We start from the raw sequence: 23,899 nt of genomic DNA on the forward strand, positions 1-23,899 counted from the left end.
GTAACAACAGTATTTTCTTAATAGAAATTCTTTGGGCATTGATTATAAAAGGTGTTCCTGGGGGAGCTTAAAGATGGCAGAAGAGTAAGACGTGGAGATCACCTTCCTCCCCACAAATACATCAGAAATACATCTACATGTGGAACAACCCCTACAGAACACCTACTGAACGCTGGCAGAAGACCTCAGACCTTCCAAAAGGCAAGAAACTCCCCACATACCTGGGTAGGGTAAAAGAAAAAAGGAAAAATAGAGACAAAAGAATAGGGACGGGACCTGCACCAGTGGGAGGGAGCTGTGAAGGAGGAAAGACTTCCACACACTAGGAAGGTCCTTAGCGGGCGGAGACTGCGGGTGGCGGAGGGGGGAAGCTTGAGCGCCACAGAGCAGCGCAGCAACAGGGGTGCGGAGGGCAAAGCAGAGAGATTTCTGCACAGAGGATCAGTGCCTACCAGCACTCACCAGCCTGAGAGGCTTGTCTGCTCCCCGGCTGGGACGGGCGGGGGCTGGGAGCTGAGGCTCGGACTTCGGAGGTCAGAGGACTGGCACTTTCTGCCATTGAACTGCTTTTGCACTTTTGTCAAAAATTACTTGGGCATATTTGTGTAGCTCTGCTTTTGGGCTCTCTATTCTGTTCCACTTATCTATGTATATATCCCTCCACTAATACCACAGGGCCTTGACCACTGTAGCTATATAAAAGTTCTTGAAATCAGATAAGCTTAATGCTCCCACTTTATGCTTCTTTTCAAAATTATTTTAGCTATTCTAGTCATTTTACCTTTTCAGGTAAACGTGTCTATATCTTAAAAAAAAGTCTTGATAGGAATTGCCTGGAACCCGTATATCAATTTGGGAAGAACTGACACCTTTACTAGACTGAGTTTTCCAATCAATGAACACGGTATATTTCTTGATTTATTTAGATCTTCTTTGATTCCTTTCATTGGCATTGTGTAGTTTTAAGCATTCAAGTCTTGTAGATGTTTTGTGAAATTTACACCTAAGTATTTAAGTTTTCTGAGTGATTATGCTGTATATTGTGGTAGGGGTTTGGATCACACAGATGTATATGCGTTTGCTAAAATTCACTGACTGATACACTTAGATTTGTGCATTTCATTTAATGTAGAAATTACCTCAAAATAGAAAAAGAATCACAAAGACTGAACTTTAGAGAAGAAATGTAAGAATGTCTACAATTTACTTTGAAATAAATTGAAAGAGGTGTCCCTCTTCTTGCTCTGGGCCCATAATTTGTGGGAGTTTCTGTTAATGAACTTTATCAGACATCTGATTCTTACTTCAAGACCATCTCACCTAAAATCACTCACTCTTTCCTCTTAAATAAGACATCTTGATGGACTAATGACTAATCAGCCCATGCTCACACATAACTGTGATTTCATGCATTCAGTATTTTTTAATTTTTAAGGGATGCTATGACTCAGCTATGGTCATCTGAGGCCTTAACACAGTCAAATAAATTGCAGCTGGACTTTAATTGAATATTATTTACCAACATCATCGACCATAAGGTGTTATTCAGTCAGTGGTTACAGGACATAAGGATAACTGCAGACACACATACATGTACACACATATGCATATGAACAGGTAAAGGACCTGTTTAACAAACCCCCTTTACCCCCCACTAAATCCCATGCTCTGCATCCCTATAATGCCGTCAAGCCCCCAAAACAAGGCAAAAACACGTAAGTACGTAGAACTTAGCCATCTACGCAATAACATGGACAACTTAACGCCCAAGATTAGACAGACCTAGAAAATAAACCCCAATCATACCAATAAACTACTTATTCACCATTTATATAGACAGACATCTCCCTAGATCTACCGACCATTTTAATCAAAATTTTAACACTAAATCTAACATAAATCACATGAAACAACTATATACATGTTACTTCAATATGTGAAAACAACTTGTTAATGTAGCTTAAAACCTTAAAGCAAGGCACTGAAAATGCCTAGATGAGTTTACTAACTCCACAAACACGTAGGTTTGGTCCCAGCCTATTAGCTTTTACACATGTAAGCATCCACACCCCAGTGAGAATACCCTCTAAATCATTAAGATTAAAAGGAGAAGGCATCAAGCACATTAGCATTAGCAGCTCATAACGCCTTGCTTAACCACACCCCCAAGGGAAGCAGCAGTGATAAAAAGTAAGCCATAAACAAAAGTTCGACTAAGTTATACCAACAAGGGTTGGTAAATTTCGTGCCAGCCACCTCAGTCATACGATTAACCCAAATTAATAAAAATATGGTGTAAGGCGTGTTAAAGAGTTACATAAAATAAAGTTTTAATTAAGTCATAAAAAGCCGTAACTAAAATAAAAGTAGACTATGAAAGTGACTTTAGTATTTCCTGACCCAAACTGGGATTAGATACCCCACTATGCTTAGCCCTAAACCCAAATAATTACAAGAACAAAATTATTCGTCAGAGTACTACTAGCAGCAGCTTAAAACTCAAAGGACTTGGAGGTCCTTCACACCCCTAAGAGGAGCCTGTTCTATAATCGATAAACCCTGATAAACCTCACCAACTCTTGCTAATTGAGTCTATATACCGCCATCTTCAGCAAACCCTTAAAAGGAGTAAAAGTAAGCATAATTATTATACATAAACACGTTAGGTCAAGGTGTAACCTATGGGATGGGAAGAAATGGGCTACATTTTCTACTTCAAGAATATATTTTCACCACATTTTAGTTTTAGTTTATGAAAACTAAAAACCAAAGGAGGATTTAGTAGTAAATTAAGAATAGAGTGCTTAATTGATTAAGACCATGAAGCACGCACACACCGCCCGTCACCCTCCTCAAGTATTATAATAATTTTCTATAATCTATTAGCAAATACTAATCATATGAGAGGAGACAAGTCGTAACAAGGTAAGCATACTGGAAAGTGTGCTTGAATAAATCAAAGCATAGCTTAAAAAAAGCACCTAGGGAGTAGGAGAGGGGGAAGATGGCGGAAGAGTAAGACGTGGAGATCACCTTCCTCCCCACAGATACATCAGAAATACATCTACACGTAGAACAATTCCTACAGAACACCTACTGAACGCTGGCAGAAGACCTCAGACCTCCCAAAAGGCAAGAAACTCCCCACGTACCTGGAGGGGATTAAGAGCGCTGCTTAAAGGAGCTCCAGAGACGGGCGCGAGCCGCGGCTAACAGCGTGGACCCCAGAGACGAGCATGGGACGCTAAGGCTGCTGCTGCCGCCACCAAGAAGCCTGTGTGCGAGCACAGGTCACTATCCACACCCCCCTTCCGGGGAGCCTGTGCAGCCCGCCACTGCCAGGGTCCCGGGATCCAGGGACAACTTCCCCGGGAGAACGCACGGCGCGCCTCAGGCTGGTGCAACGTCACACCGGCCTCTGCCGCCGCAGGCTCACCCAGCATCGTGCCCCTACCTCCCCCCGGCCTGAGTGAGCCAGAGGCCCCGAATCAGCTGCTCCTTTCACCCCGTCCTGTCTGAGCAAAGAACAGATGCCCTCACGAGACCTACACGCAGAGGCGGGGCCAAATCCAAAGCTGAGCCCCGGGAGCTGTGCAACAAAGAAGAGAAAGGGAAATCTCTCCCAGCAGCCTCAGGAGCAGCGGATTAAATCTCCACAATCAACTTGATGTACTCTGCATCTGTGGAATACCTGAATAGACAATGAGTCATCCCAAATAGAGGAGGTGGACTTTGAGAGCAAGATTTATTATTTTTTCCCTTTTCCTCTTTTTGTGAGTGTGTGTGTGTTTGCTTCTGTGTGAGATTTTGTCGGTATAGCTTTGCTTTCACCATTTGTCCTAGGGTTCTATCCGTCTGTTGTTTTTTATTTCTTAAAAAAATTTTTTTCTTAATAATTACTTTTTATTTTAATAACTTTATTTTATTTTATCTTTATTTTCTTTTATCTCCTTCCTTCCTTCCTCCCTCCCTTCCTTCCTTCCTTTCTACTTTTTCTCCCTTTTATTCTGAGCCGTGTGGATGAAAGGCTCTTGGTGCTGCAGCCAGGAGTCAGTACTGTGCCTCTGACGTGGGAGAGCCAACTTCAGGACACTGGTCCACAAGAGACCTCCCAGCTCCACGTAATATAAAATGGCGAAAAACTCCCAGAGATCTCCGTCTCAACACCAACACCCAGCTTCACTCAACGACCAGCAAGCTACAGTGCTGGACACCCTATGCCAAACAACTAGCAAGACAGGAACACAACCCCACCCATTAGCAGAGAGGCAGCCTAAAATCATAATAAGTCCACAGACACCCCAAAACACACCACCAGACGTGGACCTGCCAACCAGAAAGACAAGATCCAGCCTCATCCACCAGAACACAGGCACTAGTCCCCTCCACCAGGAAGCCTACACAACCCACTGAACCAACTTTAGCCACTGGGGACAGACACCAAACACAACGGGAACTACGAACCTGCAGCCTGCAAAAAGACAACCCCAAACACAGTAAGTTAAGCAAAATGAGAAGACAGAAAAACACACAGCAGATGAAGGAGCAAGATAAAAACCCACCAGACCTAACAAATGAAGAGGAAATAGGCAGTCTACCTGAAAAAGAATTCAGAATAATGATAGTAAAGATGATCCAAAATCTTGGAAATAGAATAGAGAAAATGCAAGAAACATTTAACAAGGATTCAGAGGAACTAAGATGAAACAAGCGATGATGAACAACACAATAAATGAAATTAAAAATAAAAGGGATCAATAGCAGAATAACTGAGGCAGAAGAACGGATAAGTGACCTGGAAGATAAAATAGTGGAAATAACTACTGCAGAGCAGAATAAAGAAAAAAGAATGAAAAGAACTGAGGACAGTCTCAGAGACCTCTGGGACAACATGAAACGCACCAACATTCGAATTATAGGGGTTCCAAGAAGAGAAAAAGAAAGGGACTGAGAAAATATTTGAAGTGATTATAGTTGAAAACTTCCCTAATATGGGAAAGGAAATAGTTAATCAAGTCCAGGAAGCACACAGAGTCCCATACAGGATAAATCCATGGAGAAACACGCCAAGACACATATTAACCAAACTGTCAGAAATTAAATACAAAGAAAACATATTAAAAGCAGCAAGAGAAAAACAACAAATAACACACAAGGGAATCCCCATAAGGTTAACAGCTGATCTTTCAGCAGAAACTCTGCAAGACAGAAGAGACAAGCAGGACATATTTAAAGTGATGAAGGAGAAAAACTACAACCAAGATTACTCTACCCAGCAAGGATCTCATTCAGATTTGATGGAGAAATTAAAACCTTTACAGACAAGCAAAAGCTGAGAGAGTTCAGCACCACCAAACCAGCTTTACAACAAATGCTAAAGGATCTTCTCTAGGCAAGAAACACAAGAGAAGGAAAAGACCTAAAATAACAAACCCCAAACAATTAAGAAAATGGGAATAGGAACATACATATCGATAATTACCTTAAATGTAAATGGATTAAATGCTCCCACCAAAAGACACAAACTGGCTGAATGGATACAAAAACAAGACCCATATAATGCTCTCTACAAGAGACCCACTTCAGACCTAGAGACACATACAGACTGAAAGTGAGGGGATGGAAAAAGATATTCCATGCAAATGGAAACCAAAAGAAAGCTGGAGTAGCAATTCTCATATCAGACAAAATAGACTTTAAAATAAAGACTATTAGAAGAGACAAAGAAGGACACTACATAATGATCAAGGGATCCATCCAAGAAGAAGATAAAACAATTGTAAATATTTATGCACCCAACATAGGAGCACCTCAAAACATAAAGCAAATACTACCAGCCATAAAAGGGGAAATCAACAGTAACACATTCATAGTAGGGGACTTTAACACCCCACTTTCACCAATGGACAGATCATCCAAAATGAAAATAAATAAGGAAACACAAGCTTTAAATGATACCTTAAACAAGATGGACTTAATTGATATTTATAGGACATTCCATCCAAAAACAACAGAATACACATTTTTCTCAAGTGCTCATGGAACACTCTCCAGGATAGATCATACCTTGGGTCACAAATCAAGCCTTGGTAAATTTTAAAAAAATGAAATTCTATCAAGTATCTTTTCCGACCACAACACTATAGGACTAGATATCAATTACAGGAAAAGATCTGTAAAAAATACAAACATACGGAGGTTAAACAATACACTACTTAATAACAAAGTGATCACTGAAGAAATCAAAGAGGAAATAAAAAAATACCTAGAAACAAACGACAATGGAGACACGACGACCCAAAACCTACGGGATGCAGCAAAAGCAGTTCTAAGAGGGAAGTTTATAGCAATACAATCCTACCTTAAGAAACATGAAACATCTCGAATAAACAACCTAAACTTGAGACTAAAGCAATTAGAGAAAGAAGAACAAAAAACCCCCGAAGATAGCAGAAGGAAAGAAATCATAAAGATCAGATGAGAAATAAATGAAAAAGAAATGAAGGAAACAATAGCAAAGATCAATAAAACTAAAAGCTGGTTCTTTGAGAAGATAAACAAAATTGATAAACCATTAGCCAGACTCATCAAGAAAAAAAGGGAGAAGACTCAAATCAATAGAATTAGAAATGAAAAAGAAGTAACAACTAACACTGCAGAAATGCAAAAGATCATGAGAGATTACTACAAGCAACTATATGCCAATAAAATGGACAACCTGGAAGAAATGGACAAATTCTTAGAAATGCATACCCTGCCAAGACAGAATCAGGAAGAAATAGAAAATATGAACAGACCAATCAGAAGCACTGAAATTGAAACTGTGATTAAAAATCTTCCAACAAACAAAAGCCCAGGACCAGATGGCTTCACAGGTGAATTCTATCAAACTTTTAGAGAAGAGCTAACACCTATCCTTCTCAAACTCTTCCAAAATATAGCAGAAGGAGGAATACTCCCAAACTCATTCTACGAGGTCACCATCACCTTGATACCAAAACCAGACAAGGATGTCACAAAGAAAGAAAACTACAGGCCAATATCACTGATGAACATAGATGCAAAAATCCTCAACAAAATACTAGCAAACAGAATCCAACAGCACATTAAAAGGATCATACACCGGGCTTCCCTGGTGGCGCAGTGGTTGCGAGTCCGCCTGCCAATGCAGGGGACACAGGTTCGTGCCCTGGTCTGGGAAGATCCCACATGCTGCGGAGCGGCTGGGCCCGTGAGCCACGGCTGCTGGGCCTGCGCGTCCAGAGCCTGTGCTCCGCAACGGGAGAGGCCACAGCAGTGAGAGGCCCGCGTACTGCAAAAAAAAAAAAAAAAAAAAAAAAAGGATCATACACCATGATCAAGTGGGGTTTATTCCAGGAATGCAAGGATTCTTCAATATACGCAAATCAATCAACGTGATACACCATATTAACAAGTTGAAAGAGAAAAACCATATGATCATCTCAATAGATGTAGAGAAAGCTTTCAACAAAATTCAACACCCATTTATGATAAAAACCCTGGAGAAAGTAGGCATAGAGGGAACTTTCCTCAACGTAATAAAGGCCATATATGACAAACCCACAGCCAACATCATTCTCAATGGTGAAACACTGAAACCATTTCCACTAAGATCAGGAACAAGACAAGGTTGCCCACTCTCACCACTCTTACTCAACATAGTTTTGGAAGTTTTAGCCACAGCAATCAGAGAAGAAAAGGAAATAAAAGGAATCCAAATCGGAAAAGAAGAAGTAAAGCTGTCACTGTTTGCAGATGACATGATACTATACATAGAGAATCCTAAAGATGCCTCCAGAAAACTACTAGAGCTATCAATGAATTTGGTAAAGTAGCAGGGTACAAAATTAATGCACAGAAATCTCTTGCATTCCTATACACTAATGATGAAAAATCTGAAAGTCAAATCAAGAAAACACTCCCATTTACCACTGCAACAAAAAGAATAAAATATCTAGGAATAAACCTACCTAAGGAGACAAAAGACCTGTATGCAAAAATTATAAGACACTGATGAAAGAAATTAAAGATGATACAAATAGATGGAGAGATATACCATGTTCTTGGATTGGAAGAATCAACATTGTGAAAATGACTCTACTACCCAAAGCAATCTACAGATTCAATGCAATCCCTATCAAACTACCACTGGCATTTTTCACAGAACTAGAACAAAAAATTTCACAATTTGTATGGAAACACAAAAGACCCCAAAGCCAAAGCAATCTTGAGAACGAAAAACAGAGCTGGAGGAATCAGGCTCCTTGACTTCAGGCTATACTACAAAGCTACAGTGATCAAGACAGTATGGTACTGGCACAAAAACAGAAAGATAGATCAATGGAACAGGATAGAAAGCCCAGAGATAAACCCATGCACATATGGTCACCTTATCTTTGATAAAGGAGGCAGGAATGTACAGTGGAGAAAGGACAGCCTCTTCAATAAGTGGTGCTGGGAAAACTGGACAGGTACATGTAAAGATGAGATTAGAACACTCCCTAACACCATACACAAAAATAAGCTCAAAATGGATTAAAGAGCTAAATGTAAGGCCTGAAACTATCAAACTCTTAGAGGAAAACATAGGCAGGACACTCTATGACATAAATCACAGCAAGATCCTTTTTGACCCACCTCCTAGAGAAATGGAAATAAAAACAAAAATCAACAAATGGGACCTAATGAAACTTCAAAGCTTTTTGCACAGCAAAGGAAACCATAAACAAGACCAAAAGACAACCCTCAGAATGGGAGAAAATATTTGCAAATGAAGCAACTGACAAAGGATTAATCACCAAAATGTACAAGCAGCTCATGCAGCTCAATAACAAAAAAACAAACAACCCAATCCAAAAATGGGCAGAAGACCTAAACAGACATTTCTCCAAAGAAGATATACAGATTGCCAACAAACACATGAAAGAATGCTCAACATCATTAATCATTAGAGAAATGCAAATCAAAACTATAATGTGATATCATCTCACACCGGTCAGAATGGCTATCATCAAAAAATCTAGAAACAATAAATGCTGGAGAGGGTGTGGAGGAAAGGGAACACTCTTGCACTGCTGGTGGGAAGTGAATTGGTACAGCCACTATGGAGAACAGTATGGAGGTTCCTTAAAAAACTACAAATAGAACTACCATATGACCCAGCAATCCCACTACTGGGCATATACCCTGAGAAAACCGTAAGTCAAAAAGAGTCATGTACCAAAATGTTCATTGCAGCTCTATTTACAATAGCCAGGAGATGGAAAGAATCTAAGTGTCCATCATCGGATGAATGGATAAAGAAGATGTGGCAAATATATACAATGGAATATTACTAAGCCATAAAAAGAAACGAAATTGAGTTATTTGTAATGAGGTAGATGGACCTAGAGTCTGTCATACAGAGTGAAGTAAGTCAGAAAGAGAGAGACAAATACCGTATGCTAACACCTATAAATGGAATCTAAGAAAAAAAAATGTCATGAAGAACCTAGGGGTAAGACAGGAATAAAGACACAGACCTACTAGAGAATGGACTTGAGGATATGGAGGGGGGAAGGGTAAGCTGTGACAAAGTAAGAGAGTGGCATGGACATATATACACTACCAAACATAAAATAGCTAGGGGGAAGCAGCCGCATAGCACAGGGAGATCAGCTCGGTGTTTTGTGACCACCTAGAGGGGTGGGATAGGGAGGATGGGAGGGAGGGAGACGCAAGAGGGAAGAGATATGGGAACATATGGATATGTATAACTGATTCACTTTGTTATAAAGCAGAAACTAACACCCCATTGTAAAGCAATTATACTCCAATAAAGATGTAAAAAAAAAAAACAAAAACCTAGTTTTCACCTAGTAGATTTCATAATTTATGAATACTTTGAAATAAATCTAGGCCAACACCCCTTTCCATTCTACTAGTACAAGCAAACTAAATAAAACATTCACTCAACATTCAAATTATAGGAGATAGAAATTTAAAATATCCCTGGCGCTACAGAGAAAGTACCGTAAGGGAATGATGAAAGAAGCATTAAAGGTAACAAAAAGCTAAGTTTACTCTCTGTACCTTTCACATAATGATTTAACTAATATTCAACAAAGAGAACTTAAGTTAAATATCCCCAAACCAGACGAACTACTTATGAACAGTTTATTAGAACAAACTCATCTGTGTAGCAAAATAGTGAGGAGATTCATAAGTAGAGGTGAGAAGCCTAACGAGCCTAGTGATAGCTGGTTGTCCAGGAAAAGAATTTCAGTTCAACTTTAAAAATCACCAGAAACCTTTTATAAATTTTAATGTATTTTTAAACGTTAGTCTAAAAAGGTACAGCCTTTTAGAAATGGGTACAACCTTACGTAGAGAGTAAAAATAAGCAACACCATAGCTGGCTTAAAGCAGCCACCAATTAAGAAAGCATTCAAGCTCAACAATAATTTTACCTTAATACCAATAACAAGCAAATCAACTCATAGGTTTATACTGGACTAATCTATTAACCAATAGAGGTGATAATGTTAATATGAGTAACAAGAAGTATTTCTCCTTGCATAAGGTTACATCAGTAACTAATAATATATGAATAATTAACAGTAAATAAATACAACTCAACGTTAAACTATTTATCAAACACACTATTAATCCAACAGCCATGCACCCAAAGAAAGATTAAAAAAAGTAAAAGGGACTCAGCAAACATAAACCCCACCTATTTACCAAAAACATCACCTCTAGCATAACAAGTATTAGAGGCACTGCCTGCCCAGTGACAACTGTTAAATAGCCACAGTATCCTGACCAAAGGTAGCACAAACCTTTGTTCTCTAAATAAGGACTTGTATGAATGGCCACACAAGGGTTTTACTGTCTCTTAGTTTCAATCAGTGAACCTGACCTTCCCATGAAGAGGCGGGAATAACAAAATAAGACCCAATGGAGCTTTAATTTATCAACCCCCCCCACAAATAACTAAACCATCAAGTGATAACAAAAATTTATATTGGTTGACAACTTGGTTGGGGTGACCTCGGAGAACAAAAAACCTCCGGGTAATTAAAGTCTAGACTTACCAGTCAAAACATATTATCACTTATTGATCTAAAAAGCTGATCAATGGAACAAGTTACCCTAGGGATAACAGCACAATCCTATTCTAGAGTTCAAACCGACAATAGGCTTTACGACCTCGATGTTGGATCAGGACACCCCAATGATGTAACTGCCATTAAAGGTTCATTTGTTCAACGATTAAAGTCCTATGCGATCTGAGTTCAGACCAGAGTAATCCAGGTCGGTTTCTATCTATTATACATTTCTCCCAGTACGAAAGGACAAGAGAAATAAGGCCCACTTTAAAAAGTGCCTTAAAACTAAATAATGATATAATCTCAACTTAATTAACAGATACAAAACATCTACCCAAGACTAGGGTTTGTTAAGGTGGCAGAGCCCGGAAATTGCGTAAAACTTAAACCTTTACAGCCAAAGGTTCAAATCCTCTCCCCAACAAAATGTTTATAATTAATATCTTAACACTTATTATCCCCATTCTTTTAGCTGTAGCATTCCTAACATTAATTGAACAAAAAATTTTAGGTTATATGCAACTTCGAAAAGGGCCAAATATCATAGGACCACGTGGTCTAATACAACCCATTGCTGATGCAGTCAAGTTACTCAGTAAAGAATCACTACGACCAGCTACATCCTCCACTTCTTAGCAGAATACGCCAACATTATCATAATAAACATTTTCCCAACAATACTATTTCTAGGAGCATTCTATAACCCCTATATGTCAGAGTTATACACAACCAACTTTATCATCGAAACACTATTACTAACAATCTCTTTCCTATGAATTTGAGCATCCTGTCCTTGATTTTGATACGATGAATTAATATATTTACTTTGAAAAAACTTCCTAGCACTAATGCCAGCCCTATGCATATGACACGCCTCATTACCTATTACAGTATCAAGCATCCATCAAGAAATATGTCTGATAAAAGAGTTACTTTGACAGAGTAAATAATAGAGGTTTAAATCATCTTATTTCTAGAATCATAGGAATTGATTAAGAATTCAAAATTCGTGCTACCACATTACACCATATTCTATAGTAAGATCAGCTAAATAAGCTATTGGACGCTTACCCAAAAAATGTTGGTTTATACCCTTCCTGTACTAATAAATCCCATCATCTTTATCATCATCCTAACAACCATTATCTCAGGAACCATAATTGTAATAACCAGCTCCCACTGACTATTAATCTGAATCGATTTTGAAATAAATATACTAGCCATTATTCCCATTTTAATAAAAAAATTTAACTCACGAGCTCTAGAAGCATCCACTAAATATTTCCTAACACAAGTTACCACATCAATATTACTTATAATAGCCGTTACTATTAACCTGTTATATTCTGGCCAATGAACCATTACAAAAATCTGTAATCCAACAGCATCGACAGTAATAACCATAGCCCTAACCATAAAACTAGGACTATCTCCATTCCACTTCTGAGTACCTGAAGTTACACAAGGCATCTCGTTAATAGCAGGCTTCATCTTGCTAACATGACAAAAACTTGCACCCCTGTCAGTATTATACCAAATCTCACCATCCATCAGCCTAAACCAAGTATTATCTATAACCATACTATCCATCATAATTGGGGGTGAGGTGGATTAAACCAAACCCAACTATAAAAAATTATAGCTTACTCATCAGTTGCTCACATAGGATGACTATCAGCCATTATACTGTAAAACCCAACTATAACAACCCTAAACCTTCTAATTTATATTACAATAACATATTACAGCTCAGCTACGGCTATACTATCGCTATCACACACATGAAACAAAATATCCATTATTACAACCCTCATCCCCATCACCCTATTCTCAGTGGGAGGCCTTCCACCACTAACAGGATTTATGCCAAAGTGAATAATCATTTAAGAAATAACAGAGCCAGAGCCTCCGAATCAGCGGCTCCTTTAACCCCGTCCTGTCTGAGCAAAGAACAGACGGCCTCCAGCGACCTACATGCACAGGCGGGGCCAAATCCAAAGCTGAGCCCCTGGGAACTGTGAGAACAAAGAAGAGAAAGGGAAATCTCTCCCAGCAGCCTCAGAAGCAGCGGATTAAAGCTCCACAATCAACTTGATATACCCTGCATCTGTGGAATACCTGAATAGACAACGAATCATCCCAAATTAAGGAGCCCTGTGGATGAAAGGCTCTTGGTGCTGCAGCCAGGAGTCAGTGCTGTGCCTCTGAGGTGGGAGAGCCAACTTCAGGACACTGGTCCACAAGAGGCCTCCCAGCTGCACATAATATCAAACAGCAAAAATCTCCGAGAGATCTCCATCTCAACGCCAGCACCCAGCTTCACTCAACGACCAGCAAGCTACAGTGCTGGACATCCTATGCCAAACAACTAGCAAGACAGGAACACAACCCCACCCATTAGCAGAGAGGCTGCCCAAAATCATAATAAGTCTACAGACACCCCAAAACACACCACCAGACGTGGACCTGCCCACCAGAAAGACAAGATCCAGCCTCATCCACCAGAACACAGGCACTAGTACCCTCCACCAGGAAGCCTACACAACCCACTGAACCAACCTTAGCCACTGGGGACAGACACAAAAAATAACAGGAACTACGAACCTTCAGCCTGAAAAAAAAGGAGACCCCAAACACAGTAAGATAAGCAAAATGAAAAGACAGAAAAACACACAGCAGATGAAGGAGCAAGATAAAAACCCACCAGACCTAACAAATGAAGAGGAAATAGGCAGTCTACCTGAAAGAGAATTCAGAATAATGATAGTAAGGTTGATCTGAAATCTTGGAGATAGAATGGACAATAGAATGGACAAAATGCAAGAATCAGTTAACAAGGACCTAGAAGAACTAAAGATGAAACAGGCAACGATGAACAACACAATAAATGAAATGAAAAATACTCTAGAAGGGATCAATAGCAGAATAACTGAGGCAGAAGAACAGATAAGTGACCTGGAAGATAAAATAGTGGAAATAACTACTGCAGAGCAGAATAAAGAAAAAAGAATGAAAAGAACTGAGGACAGTCTCAGAGACCTCTGGGACAACATTAAACGCACCAACATTCGAATTATAGGGGTTCCAGAAGAAGAAGAGAAAAAGAAAGGGACTGAGAAAATATTTGAAGAGATTATAGTTGAAAACTTCCCTAATATGGGAAAGGAAATAGTTAATCAAGTCCAGGAAGCACAGAGAGTCCCATACAGGATAAATCCAAGGAGAAATACGCCAAGACACATATTAATCAAACTGTCAAAAATTAAATACAAACAAAACATATTAAAAGCAGCAAGGGAAAAACAACAAATAACACACAAGGGAATCCCCATAAGGTTAACAGCTAATCTTTCAGCAGAAACTCTGCAAGCCAGAAGGGAGTGGCAGGACATATTGAAAGTGTTGAAGGAGAAAAACCTGCAACCAAGATTACTCTACCCAGCAAGGATGTCATTCAGATTTGATGGAGAAATTAAAACCTTTACAGACAAGCAAAAGCTGAGAGAGTTCAGCACCACCAAACCAGCTCTACAACAACTGCTAAAGGAACTTCTCTAGGCAAGAAACATAAAAGAAGGAAAGGACCTACAATAACGAACCCAAAACAATTAAGAAAATGGGAATAGGAACACACATATCGATAATTACCTTAAATGTAAATGGACTAAATGCTCCCACCAAAAGACACAGATTGGCTGAATGGATACAAAAACAAGACCCATATATTTGCTGTCTACAAGAGACCCACTTCAGACCTAGAGACACATACAGACTGAAAGTAAGGGGATGGAAAAAGGTATTTCATGCAAATGGAAACCAAAAGAAAGCTGGAGTAGCAATTCTCATATCAGACAAAATAGACTTTAAAACAAAGACTATTAGAAGAGACAAAGAAGGACACTACATAATGACCAAGGGATCCATCCAAGACGAAGATATAACAATTGTAAATATTTATGCACCCAACATAGGTGCACCTCAATACATAAGGCAAATACTGACAACCATAAAAGGGGAAATCGACAGTAACACATTCATAGTAGGGGACTTTAACACCCCACTTTCACCAATGGACAGATCATCCAAAATGAAAATAAATAAGGAAACACAAGCTTTAAATGATACATTAAACGAGATGGAGTTAATTGATATTTATAGGACATTCCATCCAAAAACAACAGAATACACATTTTTCTCAAGTGCTCATGGAACATTCTCCAGGATAGATCATACCTTGGGTCACAAATCAAGCCTTGGTAAATTTAAGAAAATTGAAATTGTATCAAGTATCTTTTCTGACCACAACGCCATGAGACTAGATATCAATTACAGGAAAAGATCTGTAAAAAATACAAACACATGGAGGCTAAACAATACACTACTTAATAATGAAGTGATCACTGAAGAAATCAAAGAGGAAATCAAAAAATACCTAGAAACAAATGACAATGGAGACACAACGACCCAAAACCTGTGGGATGCAGCAAAAGCAGTTCTAAGGGGGAAGTTTATAGCAATACAAGCCCACCTTAAGAAGCAGGAAACATCTCAAATAAACAACCTAACCTTGCACCTCAAGCAATTAGAGAAAGAAGAACAAAAAAACCCCAAAGCTAGCAGAAGGAAAGAAATCATAAAAATCAGATCAGAAATAAATGAAAAAGAAATGAAGGAAACAATAGCAAAGATCAATAAAACTAAAAGCTGGTTCTTTGAGAAGATAAACAAAATAGATAAACCACTAGCCAGACTCATCAAGAAAAAAAGGGAGAAGACTCAAATCAATAGAATTAGAAATGAAAAAGGAGAAGTAACAACTGACACTGCAGAAATAAAAGAGATCATGAGAGATTACTACAAGCAACTCTATGCCAATAAAATGGACAATCTGGAAGAAATGGACAAATTCTTAGAAATGCACAACCTGCCAAGACTGAATCAGGAAGAAATAGACAATATGAACAGACCAATCACAAGCACTGAAATTGAAACTGTGATTAAAAATCTTCCAACAAAGAAAAGCCCAGAACCAGATGGCTTCACAGGCGAATTCTATCAAACATTTAGAGAAGAGCTAACACCTATCCTTCTCAAACTCTTCCAAAATATAGCAGAGGGAGGAACACTCCCAAACTCCTTCTACGAGGCCACCATCACCTTGATACCAAAACCAGACAAGGATGTCACAAAGAAAGAAAACTACAGGCCAATATCACTGATGAACATAGATGCAAAAATCCTCCACAAAATACTAGCAAACAGAATCCAACAGCACATTAAAAGGATCATACACCATGATCAAGTGGGGTTTATTCCAGGAATGCAAGGATTCTTCAATATACGCAAATCTATCAATGTGATAAACCATACTAACAAACTGAAGGAGAAAAACCATATGATCATCTCAATAGATGCAGAGAAAGCTTTCGACAAAATTCAACACCCATTTATGATAAAAACCCTGCAGAAAGTAGGCATAGAGGTAACTTTCCTCAACATAATAAAGGCCATATATGATAAGCCCACAGCAAACATCATCCTTAATGGTGAAAAACTGAAAGCATTTCCACTAAGATCAGGAACAAGACAAGGTTGCCCACTCTCACCACTCTTATTCAGCATAGTTTTGGAAGTTTTAGCCACAGCAATCAGAGAAGAAAAGGAAATAAAAGGAATCCAAATCGGAAAAGAAGAAGTAAAGCTGTCACTGTTTGCAGATGACATGATCCTATACATAGAGAACCCTAAAGATGCTACCAGAAAACTACTAGAGCTAATCAATGAATTTGGTAAAGTGGCAGGATACAAAATTAATGCACAGAGATCTCTGGCATTCCTATATACTAATGATGAAAAATCTGAAAGTGAAATCAAGAAAACACTCCCATTTACCATTGCAACAAAAAGAATAAAATATCTAGGAATAAACCTACCTAAGGAGACAAAAGATCTGTATGCAGAAAATTATAAGACACTGATGAAAGAAATTAAAGATGATACAAATAGATGGAGAGATATACCATGTTCTTGGATTGGAAGAATCAACATTGTGAAAATGACTCTACTACCCAAAGCAATCTATAGATTCAATGCAATCCCTATGAAACTACCACTGGCATTTTTCACAGAACTAGAACAAAAAATTTTGCAATTTGTATGGAAACACAAAAGACCCCGAATAGCCAAAGCAATCTTGAGAACGAAAGAAGGAACTGGAGGAATCAGGCTCCCTGACTTCAGACTATACTACAAAGCTACAGTTATCAAGACGGTATGGTACTGGCACAAAAACAGAAAGATAGATCAATGGAACAGGATAGAAAGCCCAGAGATAAACCCATGCACATATGGTCACCTTATCTTTGATAAAGGTGGCAGGAATGTACAGTGGAGAAAGGACAGCCTCTTCAATAAGTGGTGCTGGGAAAACTGGACAGGTACATGTAAAAGTATGAGATTAGATCACTCCCTAACACCATACACAAAAATAAGCTCAAAATGGATTAAAGACCTAAATGTAAGGCCAGAAACTATCAAACTCTTAGAGGAAAACATAGGCAGAACACTCTATGACATAAATCACAGCAAGGTCCTTTTTGACCCACCTCCTAGAGAAATGGAAATAAAAACAAAAGTAAACAAATGGGACCTAATGAAACTTAAAAGCTTTTGCGCTGCAAAGGAAACCATAAAGAAGACCAAAAGACAACCCTCAGAATGGGAGAAAATATTTGCAAATGAAGCAACTGACAAAGGATTAATCTCCAAAATTTATAAGCAGCTCATGCAGCTTAATAACAAAAAAACAAACAACCCAATCCAAAAATGGGCAGAAGACCTAAACAGACATTTCTCCAAAGAAGATATACAGAGTGCCAACAAACACACGAAAGAATGCTCAACATCACTAATCATTAGAGAAATGCAAATCAAAACTACAATGAGATATCATCTCACACCAGTCAGAATGGCCATCATCAAAAAATCTAGAAACCATAAATGCTGGAGAGGGTGTGGAGAAAAGGGAACCCTCTTACACTGTTGGTGGGAATGTAAATTGATACAGCCACTGTGAAGAACAGTATGGAGGTTCCTTAAAAAGCTACAAATAGTACCACCATATGACCCAGCAATCCCACTACTGGGCATATACCCTGAGGAAACCATAATTCAAAAAGAGTCATGTACCAAAATGTTCACTGCAGCTCTATTTACAATAGCCCAGAGATGGAAACAACCTAAGTGTCCATCATCGGATGAATGGATAAAGAAGATGTGGCACATATATACAATGGAATATTACTCAGCCATAAAAAGAGACGAAATTGAGCTATTTGTAATGAGGTGGATAGACCTAGAGTCTGTCATACAGAGTGAAGTAAGTCAGAAAGAGAGAGACAAATACCGTATGCTAACACATATATATGGAATTTAAAAAAAAAAAAATGACATGAGAAACCTAGGGGTGAAACAGGAATAAAGACACAGACTTACTAGAGAATGGACTTGAGGCTATGGGGAGGGGGAAGGGTAAACGGTGACAAAGCGATAAAGAGGCATGGACATATATACACTACCAAACGTAAGGTAGATAGCTAGTGGGAAGTAGCCGCATAGCACAGGGAGATCAGCTCGGTGCTTTGTGACCGCCTGGAGGGGTGGGATAGGGAGGGTGGGAGGGAGGGAGAAAAAAAAAAACAAAAAAAAAACAAAAAACAACAACATTATTTTACCTAAACTAATAGCTATTACAGCACTACTCAACCTATACTTCTACATATGACTCACATACTCTACAGCACTAACTATATTTCCCTCCATAAATAATATAAAAATAAAATGACAATTTGATTTTGCAAAACAATTTTCCTACCAACAATAATTGTAATATCCATAATACTCCTACCCCTTACACCAATACTCTGAGTAATGGATTAGGAATTTAGGTTACACAGACCAAGAGCCTTCAAAGCCCTAAGCAAGTTTACTTAATTCCTGCTTAATAAGGACTGCAAGACTATATCTTACATCAACTGAATGCAAATTGAACACTTTAAGCTAAATCCTCACTAGATTGGTGGGATTACACTTCCCAAGAAACTTTTAGTTAACAGCTAAATACCCTGGTCAACTTGCTTCAATCTACTTCTCCTACCACCAGGAAAAAAAAAGGTGGGAGAAGCCCTGGCAGAATTGAAGCTGCTTCTTTGAATTTGCAATTCAATATGTAAAATTCACCACAGGACTTGGCAAAAAGAGGACTCAACCCCCGTCTTTACATTTACAGTCTAATACTTACTCAGCCATTTACCATATGTTCATAAACCACAGACTATTCTCAACTAACCATAAAGACATTGGTACTTTATATCTACTACTTGGTGCTTGGGCTGGGATAGTGGGCACTACCTTAAGCCTACCTATTCATGCTGAACTAGGTCAACGTGGAACACTGCTTGAAGACTATCAGATTTACAACGTAGTTGTAACAGCCCACACATTTGTAATAATTTTCTTTATAGTTATGCCCATTATAATTGGAGGCTTCAGGAACTGACTAGTTCCACTAATGATCGGGGCACCCGATATAGCCTTTCCCCATATAAATCATATAAGCTTCTGATTACCTCCACCCTCTTTCCTACCACTTCTTTCATCATCTATTGTTGAAGCCAGTGCTGGTACAGGCTTTAGCCAGAAACTTAGCCCATGCTGGAGCTTCAGTAGACCTTACTATCTTTTCCCTGCATTTAGCAGCTGTTGCCTCAATTTTAGATGCTATTAATTTTATTACAATTATTAACATAAAACCATATGCTATACCCCAATATCAAACACCATTATTTGTATGATCAGTTTTAATTACAGCTGTGCTACTGCTACTATCATCACCTGTACTAGTAGCTGGAATTACTTTGCTATTAACAGAAACGAAACCTAAACACAACCATTTTTGACCCTGCAGGAGGGGGAGATCAAACCTTATATCAGCACCTATTTTGATTCTTCAGACATCCTGAGGTCTATATTCTAATTTTACTTGGATTTGGAATAATCTCACATATTGTAACTTATTGCTCAGGAAAAAAGAGCTTTCTGGGTACATAGGTATACTATGAGCTATAATATCAATTGGACTTTTAGGATTCATCGTATGAGCTCACCACATGTTTACAGTAAATACAGATGTTGAAACATGAGCATATTTTATATCAGCCACTATAATTATTGCTATTCCAACAGGAGTAAAAGTATTTAGTTGACTAGCAACGCTTCATGGAGGTAATATCAAATGATCTCCAGCCATAATATGAGCCCTAGGCTTCATCTTCCTTTTTACAGTAGGTGGACTAACAGGAATTGTCCTAGCTGACTCATCACTAGACATTGTCCTTCATGATACAGATTACATGGTTGCACACTTCCACTAAGTATTATCAATAGGAGCTGTATTCGCTATTATGGGAGGCTTTGTACATTGATTCCCACTATTCTTAGGCTATACACTCAACTCAACATGAGCAAAAATTCACTTCGTAACTATATTTGTTGTAGGTGTAAATATAACCTTCTTCCCACAACATTTCCTAGGTCTATCTGGAATACCACAATGATATACCTAGATGCATACACAACATGAAACACTATCTCATCAATAAGCTCATTCATTTCACTAACAGCAGTAATATTAATAATTTTCATAATTTGAGAGGCATTTGCATCAAAATGAGAAGTCTTAACAGTAGAGCTAACTAGAATGACTAAACGGATGTCTACCATATCACACATTCGAAGAGCCCACTTATGTTAACTCAAAATAGCTAAGAAAGGAAGGAATCAAATCCTCTTCTACTGGTTTCAAGCCAACATCATAATCATTATGTTTTTCTCAATAAATGAAATATTAGTAAAATTTTCCATAACTTTATCAGAGTTAAATTATAGGTGAAAGTCCTATATATCTCCATGGCATATCCTCTACAATTAGGTTTTCAAGATGCAACATCACCCATTATAGAAGAATTACTACATTTTCATGATCACACATTGATAATTGTGTTTTTAATCAGCTCCTTGGTCCTCTATATTATTTCACTAATATTAACAACTAAACTAACACATACAAGTACAACAGAAGCACGATAAGTAGAAACTATCCCGACAAACTTACCAGCCATTATCCTAATTCTAACTGCCCTGCCATCATTAAGAATTCTTTACATGATAGATGAAATTAATAATCCTTCCCTTACCGTAAGAACTATAGCACATCAGTGATACTGAATCTAAGAATATACAGACTATGAGGATTTAAACTTTGACTCCTACATAATCCCAACATCAGACCTAAAGACAGGAGAATTATGACTATTAGAAGTAAATAACCAAGTAGTATTACCCATAGAAATAACAATCCAAATACTAATCTCCTCAGAAGATTTTTATACTCATGAGCCATGCCTTCACTAGGCCTAAAGACAGATGCAATCCCAGGATGCCTAAATCAAATAACTCTCATATCAACACGACCAGGTCTGTACTACAGACAATGTTCAGAAAATTTGTGGGTCAAATTATAGTTTTATACCTATCTTCTTTGAACTAGTACCACTAAAATACTCAGAAAAATGATCCGCACCAGTACTATAAATTCATTAAGAAGCTAAATAGCATTAACCTTTTAAGTTAAAGACTAGGAGTTAAAACTTCCCTTAACGGTATGCCACAATTAGATACATCAACATAATTTATTACTATATTATCAATAATTCTGAGATAATTATAATAATCATAAATTAATGAATTAGAAAACAGCACAACAGAATAAATGTATTCAAACATTGACTCTTTGACAAAACAAGATAAATCCCACTAATATAATCAGGGAGAAGAAAATAAGAATGCACAAATACTTAACATAAAATATGAGAACAGAGAAAAAATCTCAGGTTCAAAGGAAATTATAACAATTATAAAAGAATTCTTTGCCTAAAACTATGTAAATAAATTAAAAACACTCCATGAAAAGCATTATTTTTCTAGGAATATACAAATAACCAAAACTGTCCCTAGAATAGATAGAAAACCTAAACTAACAAAGAAGAAACATAAGTTGTATAATAAAAATATTCTTTGTAACTCTAAAACAACAACAACAATTATGTCCAGATAGCTTTAAGGAAATTCTATCAAACTTAAAAGAACAGTTAATTGCAGTATTATTCAAATTGTTCTAGAACATAGGGAAAGGACTTTGAGAAACGTTTATAACAAAACCTTTCAAAATATAAAAGCTAGGGCTTCCCTGGTGGTGCAGTGGTTGAGAGTCCGCCTGCCGATGCAGGGGACACGGGTTCGTGACCCGGTCCGGGAAGATCGCACATGCTGCGGAGTGGCTTGGGCCCGTGAGCCGTGACCGCTGAGCCTGCGCGTCCGGAGCCTGTGCTCTGCAACGGGAGAGGCCACAACAGTGAGAGGCGCGCGTACCGCAAAAAAAAAAAAAAAAAGGCAAGGTAGCTATTTATGAGTTGGAAAATAAAATTAGATCCATACCTCTTACTATTTGTAAATCATAGAGAAATTAAATACCAAAATTCAAACAAGTAGATAAAAGTACTTAAAGGAAATTTAGATGATTATATTCATGACCTCGGTGTAGGGAAGGTCTTTGTAGCTTAAATAGATATAAAAATAAAAAGCCACAAATGAATGATAAACTTAACATCAAAATAATTCTAAACAACAGAAGCAACAAAAACAAAGTTAACAAAGGATTACTATGAATGGGCAATTCATAACAAGGTGGAATATAAATAGTCAAGCATATGAAATAATTCTCAATTTCTGTAGCAATCAAGGAAATGTTACTTAAAATAGTGAGGTACCTTCTTTCTTCCAACAGACAGGCAAAATTTTAAAGACAAAAAAGTGGGTGAAGAAGTCTGCAAAATAGTACTATAAACTTTCTATGAATATGGGTATAGGTATGTGTATAAATGCAAAGAAAAAGGTCTAGAAGGATACATACCAAACTGAGAATAATTGTTTTCTCAAAAAGGAAGATTTGTTATAGGATGGCGGTGAAAATTATCAAAAAAAAGGATAAAAACCTCATCTTCAATTTCAGAATATCTTCAGATAGATATGTGAATATTTAGAAGAAATATTTTCATGTGTATCTGAAAGCACTCTAAATGTATAAAATTTAAAAAATCAAGTATACATCAAAATGGCCATATACATTTGCAAATGAATGACTTTATTAAGGAAACTCTTCACACAGGCATACTTCATTTAAATAAAGATGTACTTCCAAAACATTGTGTCCATAAAAATTTGAATCATACTGTAAATGCATTTAAAGAGCTAATTATTTAAAGAAATGTCAAGGTAAATTCTTTTGTTAAGTGAAGTCCTTTACAATGACCACTTTCATTTAGTTTAATTAAAAATCAAACCTTAAACAAACCTTAAAAGTTTGAACTTCATGGGAGGATCACGAAGACAGAGTAGGGCTTCCCTGGTGGCGCAGTGGTTGAGAATCTACCTGCTAATGCAGGGGACACGGGTTCGAGCCCTGGTCTAGGAGGATCCCACATGGCGCGGAGCAACTAGGCCCGTGCGCCACAACTACTGAGCCTGCGCATCTGGAGCCTGTACTCCGCAACAAGAGAGGCCACCATAGTGAGAGGCCCGTGCACCGCAATGAAGAGTGGCCCCCGCTTGCCACAACTAGAGAAAGCCCTCGCACAGAAACGAAGACACAACACAGCAAAAATTAATAAATA

General features: G+C 38.0%; 1 protein-coding gene across 1 annotated transcript in view; it reads right to left on the reverse strand.

The window, feature by feature from the left end:
- AGBL3 (AGBL carboxypeptidase 3) overlaps positions 1-23,899 on the reverse strand; it is a 96,634-nt gene that overhangs the window by 59,814 nt on the left and 12,921 nt on the right.

Source organism: Orcinus orca, chromosome 9 (genome assembly GCF_937001465.1).
Source record: "Orcinus orca chromosome 9, mOrcOrc1.1, whole genome shotgun sequence".
NCBI classification, from domain to species: Eukaryota; Metazoa; Chordata; class Mammalia; order Artiodactyla; family Delphinidae; genus Orcinus; species Orcinus orca.